We start from the raw sequence: 7921 nt of genomic DNA on the forward strand, positions 1-7921 counted from the left end.
CAGTTGTCCTGGGCTGCATGCGGCCTGCTGGCTGCAGGTTGGACACATCTGGTAGAGCCTGCTTGTGTCTTCCTGGCTCCTGAGCTCTGCGGGGGCCCAGCACCCAGCCCCGTGGAGGCAGCAGAGTGTAGAGTAAGGAAGGATACAGAGTTTAGCTTCAGACACATCAGGACTCAAGTTCCAACTCTGCCTGTCTCCAGCTACCTGACCATAAGCAAGCAACACTGCCTCCCTTTGTGCCTCAGTTTCCCTGTCTCAGAAGTGGGCATAATAACAGCATGTCATTGATTTGATTGTCATGAGGACTGAAGGAGATAACCCATGTAAAGGGCTTGGCACGCAGTAAATGCCTACTATATTTTAGCAGGCCTCATTCTATGCCTATTTTAGGTGACCCATGTCTGCGCCTCCCACTGGGTCCATCCAACTTCCACTCTTCACCTCTCCCAGGCTTTTCTGTCTCCAACCACTCTCCCCTGGCTGATTTAAGGTGACCTGCAGGGTCTGTTAGGGTCCCTGCATTAGGTTCTCGAGGTGGGGGCTCTCTGCCCTCTCCCATTAGGAGAGTGTGAGGGTTTTCAGGTTCCTCCTGAGACCCTAAACAGACTGGACGCGATGAGTCCTTGCAAGAAATCCCACTGTGGTGGACATCTGCTAGATGTGGCCCCTTGCTCATAGCAGACACTGGGGCTCATTAAAAGCTGGCTTAGAGCGAGCCTAGGCCCTGGACCCGTGCCCGTCTTCTGGGTGAGGGGAAATATGCTGCATCATGGAAAAGGAAAGTACTGCATACACCATGACATAGCCATGGGAGCCACCATTCAACTATGTGCGGCAACGAAAAAATGCCACGTGCACCCCAATGTCCACTTGCCCTTAATGCTCAGTATATACAGGTAAGTGGGTGGCTCCACTGACTAGTACTGGGACCTTGATCAGGCCTCAGATGAAGAGAATTAAAATGAGAATATTATTCACCATATCCACACTCTCTTTTTCTTCATGGGCACCACTAGCCAGAGTGCATTTCCCAGACCCCCTTGCTGTGTGGAGTGACCATGTGACTTGAGCTGCAGAAGTTGTAAGTGCCGCTTCCAGGCCTGGGCCCTGATAAACCTCCCCGAGACCATCCAGGCCCTTGTCCCTCTCCTGCTCACTCAGCTGAGAGGATTTAGAAGACCTTGAAGAGGTGGAGCCCCAAGGCAGAAGGAGCCTGGGCCCTTGAATGACTCCACGTGCAGAGCCCTCGCCCTGCCTCTCTGGTCTGCACCAGACTAAGATGCTAGCTGGACTTAAACTTTTAATATGATAAGCCATGGAGATTTGGGGCTGTTCCTCTTAATAATACAAGGAAATAATAGGATACAATAATACAAGAGGATAATACTTAACTGAATGTTTCCTATGTGCCTGGCACTTAATCCTCTTAAGCCTTTATCTACAGATGAGGAAGCTGGTGCACAGAAAGACATCTACTGCACAAGTTTGTGGTGAGGACTCAATGAGACAATGCAGGTAAGTCTCCAGTATTAGTGAAAACCCACAGAAAGTGCTTTATAAATGCTCGCTGCTGTCGTGATTACTCTGATTAAAGTGACCCTAAAGAGACCAGAGGCTTTAAGATTGGCCTCAGTTGGGTTTGAGCTCCCTTCCACTTTCTAGATGTGTGACCTCAGATAAGTGTCCATCCTTGTCTGTGCCTTAGTTCCATCCTGTGTAAAGCAGGGTTTATAACAGTACCTACCTCAGAGAGTTGGGATGAGAGTTAAGATGTTTATTTCTTTTTTCTCATCAGAAAAGTTCCTTTACCATATAACATAGCATCCATATGTACATAAAAAATATAGTTGAAATAAGTAGATGAGGGTTAAATGAGCGAATACTTATAAGGCAGATTGTAGCCAGCACAGAAATGCTCAATACAATGTATTGTTACTCTATCATTATTGCCATCATTACTGTACTATTTTATATTGTTACTTGGATTGGTTTTCTTTTTTTTAAAAGATTTTATTTATTTATTTATTTTTAGAGGGGAAGGGAGGGAGAAAGAGAGGGGGAGAAACATCAATGTGTGGTTGCCTCTCGAACGCCCCCTACTGGGAATGTGGCCTGCAACCCAGGCTTGTGCCCTGACTGGGAATCAAACTAGTGACCCTTTGGTTCTCAGGCCAGCACTCAATCCACTGAGCAACACCAGCCAGGGCTGGCTTGGTTTTTCTTAGTACTATCATCACTGACTGCTGTTAGACTTGGGGCAATTCAGTTCACCTCTCTGACCTCATATTCCTCACCTGTAAAATGGGTTCTGGGAGAGCTGAGAGGTTAGCATCAACACGGTGACAGATGCATGGAGGCCACTAGGTAAGTCCCACCAGTCCCAAAAGTCATTCTCCTGCCTGGCTTCCAGCCCAACAGGCAGCAGGTCAGGAAGGAGTTAACCAGAGTTCTGAATGTAGCCCTGTGCTGCATTCCATGTGGCCCTCTCTGCATTCCATATGGTCTCCTTGCAGCACATAAATCTCTCTGGGTGGGTGAGAGAAAGAAAGCCTTAGGGAGGAAAGAGGGGGTTGAGCTGGTCCCTACCTGTGTGCTAAATTAATTGTGCTCCCCACATCCAGAGGAACCCAGAATCCTCCAAACACGCAACAACTGCCCAGCTGCAATTTTCTGGAATTATACTGATTTCAAACATTTTCTCTCATTATCTGCATAAATCTTCCAAGTGGTCCAGAAACCTAGTACTTTGGCATCCAAACTTAAGTGTCCTGACTACTTTTTCCTCCGGAAGTAACACCCAACACACACCAGGAACATTTTGATACTTAGATTGGAAAATGTGGTGGGTGTGGGGAAGAGCTCTCTTTGGTTTTTAATTGAAAATGGAAGCAGGGGTGAGAGTGGGCGGTAACAGGTGAGGGGAGGAGGTGCTTCCGGGGCCAGAGGGGCAAAGAGCCCCGTCACACCTGCCCCACTCCTGCACCCAGTGTTCCCTTCAGCACATGCCATCGCCTGATTCCGGACAATAAAGAAATGGCTTTATGAATCTTATCACTGTGTTACTCTAAGAAGAAACAACTCTATTTTGATGGCAAAGGTGTCTCTACTCTTCATTTGGGGAAATATCAAAGGCGGGTGCATCAGTTAGCCTTGCCTTTGCTGCGTGAGACATCACCCCAAAGCACAGTGGCTTTGAACAGCAACAGTTAATCTTTCTCCGGATTTGGTGGGTCGGCTGGGCAGTTCTAGTCTGGGGCAGCTGGAACATCTGCCCCTCTCTCCATGTGGCCTGTCATCCTCCAGGAGGCCAGCCTGAGCCTGTTCCCATGGTGATCTAAGGGTTTCCAGCAGCAAGAGAGAGCGAGCCCCAGGGACCCAGCACTTTTCAAGTCTCTGCTTGTATCACTTTTGCTAAGGATCCATCGGTTGAAGGAAGACACAGGCCAAACCTAGATTTAAGGGGGTGAAATAGACTCCGCCTCTTGATGGGATTAGCTGGAAATTGTGGTTTTATTCACTTACTTTTCTAATCCACCACAGTTGTGCAGTTGTGTGTGATAGTCTCAACAGCCTGACAGCCTGGGTCTGGGCCAAGCTTCCCACAGGTGCCAGAGGTCCCGGGAATTTTTTTCATAATTAGATTTTATAGTTTGTTTTTATGAATTTATTTTGCCTTGTGAAGAAGGTGGATCATGGCACTAAGTGGTAGATCTCTGGCAGCAACTGAAAATTATCTGGGGAGATTTTTTTTAAAACACTAATAATGCTTGGGCCTGCCTCCAGGGATTTGGGTTTAATTGTTCTTCAGAAGTTTTTTGTTTGTTTGTTTGTTCATTTATTTGTTTGTTTTAAGGATCCCTGATGATTCTAATGAACAGCCATGGCTGAGAACCACTGATATAATTAATCATGTCTCTGGGTCTTTGCACCTGCTATTCCCTCTGCCTGGAAGACTCAGCCAGGTCTCCCATGGCTGGCTTCTTCTCATCATTCGGGTCTTGTATTAATTTCCTAGGGCTGCCATAATGAGTTATCATAAAATTGGCAGCTTAAAGCAATAGGAGTGTATTTTCTCACAGTTCTGAAAGCCAGAAGTTCAAAACCAAGGTGTCAACTGGCTTGGTTCCTTCTAGAGGCTCTGAGGGACAAGCCATTCTATGCCTCCCACCTGGTTCCTGGAGGCTGCAGCAGCCTTTGACATTCCTTGGCTTAGGGCTTCAGAACTTGGGTCCCTGCCTCTATCTTCTCAAGCCCCTCTTTTCCCTGTTTTGTATCTTCTTTTCATTCTCTTAAAAGGACATTTACCATCAGATTTAGGGCCCACCCTAATCTAGGAGCATCTCTTCTTGAGGTCTTCATGTTAATTATGTCTACAATAACTTTTATTCCAAATAAGGTCACATTCTGAGATTTTCGATGGACATAATTTTGGGAGCCACAATTCAAACCACTGCATGTCTCATCCACTTCCCTAATCATCCCTGCTGAACGAGCCCCCACTAAGTCTGTCGTTGGTGTTGTATATTCTTAGCGTGAATCACTGTCTAGACGTATAAGGATTTATTATCTGTCTCCCTCCCAGTAAAGTATAAACTCCAATAGATTAGGGACCATAACTGTCTTGTTCTCTACTATATCCTCCAATTCCTTTTTTTTCTTTAAAAATTTATTTTTACTGATTTTAAGAGAGAGAGAGGGAGAGACTGATTTGTTGTTCCCCGTATTTATGCATTCATTGGTTGCTTCTTGTGCATGCCCAGGCCAGGGATTGAATTGCAATCCTGGTGTATCGCGATGATGCTCCAACCAGCTGAGCTACTGTGCCAGCACTCCTTTAGTTCCTAGTACAGTGCCTGGCACATAATGAACACCCGATAAATCTGTGTTAAATGAATAAACAAAGTGTCCTCCTTTGCCTTGCTTGCTAGGAAGCTCAGAGCTCAAATGGCGATTTATCTCAAGTAAGGGTGTTCATGGATCTGTTCTATTTCAACCTCAGTCCTGGCCTCCTTTTACACTTATTTTCATTTCATCTCCTTTTTCCTATTTATTTTTAACTTATTTTATTTTGTTATATTGCATTTGGATATCTTTTCAGACTGCCCTAAGTTATTTATGAACTCATTCATTCTGCAAAGATTTATTGAGCCATCCAGCATCTGCCAGTCACTGATCTAGGCCTACGGGTACCTCAGTGAAAAAAACAAATGTTCCTGCCTTTGTAGTTTATAGTCTAATGAGGGCAGATGGAAGATAAGCAAAAAACACAGTTAATTATACAGAACAATACAAAGTGAAAAGTAGAGCAAGGTATGATTATGATTTTTAAGGGGATGAAGTTGTAATTTTGAAGCCCTCTAAGAAAAAGGGAGTATTATTTGAATCAGTTCATTGTATCAGGTGTGACAATGGAATTAAGGCTATATAGGAAGGGGTCCACATTTTTTAAGAGATGAATACTGATGTAGGGGTTAAATGATATAATGTCTGGGATTTCCTTTAAAGTGTTTTTTTTTAAAGGAAAAATAGAGAAAACAAGGATAAATTAAGCAAGTATGGGTGATGGGTATATGAAAATTCATTGACTCATTTTTTCTCCATTGTGTGTATTTGAAATTTTTACAGTAAGTTTATTAATTTTTTTTGTCTTTTTAAAATTTACCTCTGATCCTTTCTGACAGTAGTTCAGTGGCAGTAAGTATGTTCATTCACATTGTTTGGCAATCATCTCCACTATCCACCTCCAACTTTTTTTATCCTTTTAAATGGAACACCCAATCAAATGAAGTTGTCTATAGGACACAGTATCCAGCTGGGGTGATTTAGAACAGGGATAGGAGGAAAAGAGCCACGCAAAATCTGCAAAAACAGACTGGGGAAGGATCAGGTCCCAAACATTGATAGGATGCCTCCACCATCGTGTCTAAAGCTACCCGCCCCCCCACCGTCTCTATTGGGTTTCAGGCCATTAAGGTGACCAGGCCAGGAGGGGAGGATCCCATGAAGTCATCTGATCCAGCCCTCTGACTGGAGGCAGGACAACCCCTATCCAGGCTGGGGCTGACTCACCCTCAGCTGTTTACTGGAAAGTTAAGCTGCTCCTTCCTCATCCTGCCTTCCAGGAAAACCAGGCGTTTTGGAAACCTAGAGCTAGAGCTTGCCTCCTCTAGCCGGAGGGTCAGGGTGGGGGGTGGAGAGGAGAGGCTGGGGAAGTAGGAGGAGCTGGAGGAGGCCGGCTCACTCTGACCTAATCACATTCTTGGAGCCAGGGAGTGGGTGCGCCGTCCCTCCCGCAGCCGTCCCAAGTCTGCTGCTGTGATTGAGGGGCTGGCTTCCAGACGGAAGGAGAGTCTAGTGGGCCCCAAGGACCTGCTGTAGGAAGGAACTTGTCTGCTTCCCTCTGGGGCGTGGAGCACAGCGCAAACCTGTGCTTCCCCTGGGGGTGGGGAGCACAGCACTCTGCCATGCTCTATTACGGGACCCTGAGCAAGTTATTTAAAATGCCAGAACTCTGTTCCCATCTGTGAAATGGTGGTATCTCAGAGTTGCTTTGAGGACTAAATGAGAGGCTTTAATCTTTTGCATAGTTCCTGGGGCATGGGTTTTGCTCAGTAAATATAAGCTACCTGGAAAGCTAATATATTTGAAGACAAAGCTCATTTTCCTTAGGTGGTGGGGGCAACCTGTGAGGCAGGAGACAGTCAGGAAGGAGGAAACTCCAGAGGTGCCCCAGGGCTAGGATAAGGAACATGGATAAAAGGCGGAGATCGTGTTCTAAGACTGGTAGTTCCTTCTTTCTGGAAAAGCATTGAATCCTAGTGAATCAGGAATACACCTGTGCAGAAGATGCTACCTGACCCCTGCTTCATTATAGTAGCATTATAATAAATTAGCATTGTGGGACCCCCTTCCTTGTAGCCAATCAAGGAAATCATGGGAGACCCACCCTAAAGGAATAAAAAACCTCTAGCCGGAGGTTGGGGCTATTAGGCTCCACTCTGCTCAGAGTTGTCCTGTTCCCATGTTCTGTGTGGCTTAATAAATCTGCTTTCTCTCGCTTTCTGCTATAAACTCTGTGTGTTCAGTTCAATTTTTTGTCTGCAATCACCAAGAACCTGGTTACCTGTGCCCACTTGTGACACTTGCACCAGGCCAGAAGTGATTGGCAGTGCCCCAGCCCGGCGGGGGGTGGGGGTGGGGCAGGCACCGAGGTGGTGGAGGACTAGTGCAGCTAGCGGGCGCCTGCACTCAAAATCCCAGCTCCCCCGTCATTAACTGTGCTGTCAGGCAAAACACTTAATAATCCATGCATCAGTTTCCCCCTCTGTAAAATGGGGAAAATAATATCAGCCTCGCAGGGTCACTCCTCCATAAAGCACTTAGAACACTGCCTAGAACATGATAAATCTGTTGGCCATTATCTGTTTTCTTTGGGTCTGTTAATAGTCAAATAGTCCTCATCCATACCCAGTCATAACAGTAATTATAATATCAGCAGCCACTGTTTATTGTCCTCTCACATAGACATTCTCTCAATTAACCCAAGATACCATTCTCACCTTATAGGTGGGGAAACTGAGGCTCAGGAATCCTGGGTAAGGTACCCAAGATCACACTGGTAGAGCCAGGATTTGAACTCAAGTATCCGATTTCAGAGCCCACACTCTTGGCCACTTATTAAGTTGCATTTAAGGTCCATCACTGAACTTTAATCGGGACTGTGGGAGAGTTGGACGGAAACCCTTATAAAACAAATAGACCTCAGGACAGCGACCTGGCAAATACCAAAGCATCATCCAGCACACTATGAGTGTTCAGAGAGCGGGATGGGAGGAATCCCAAGAAGCTGGAAAGGGCTTCAGGAGGGGGAGGTCTGGCCAGCCCTCAGGACTAGGTAGGGTCGGGACTGGTGCATTGAGAG

This window comes from Pteronotus mesoamericanus, unplaced genomic scaffold, assembly GCF_021234165.1.
Source record: "Pteronotus mesoamericanus isolate MK-2021 breed Mesoamerican mustached bat unplaced genomic scaffold, CSHL_Meso_final scaffold_54, whole genome shotgun sequence".
Lineage (NCBI taxonomy): Eukaryota > Metazoa > Chordata > Mammalia > Chiroptera > Mormoopidae > Pteronotus > Pteronotus mesoamericanus.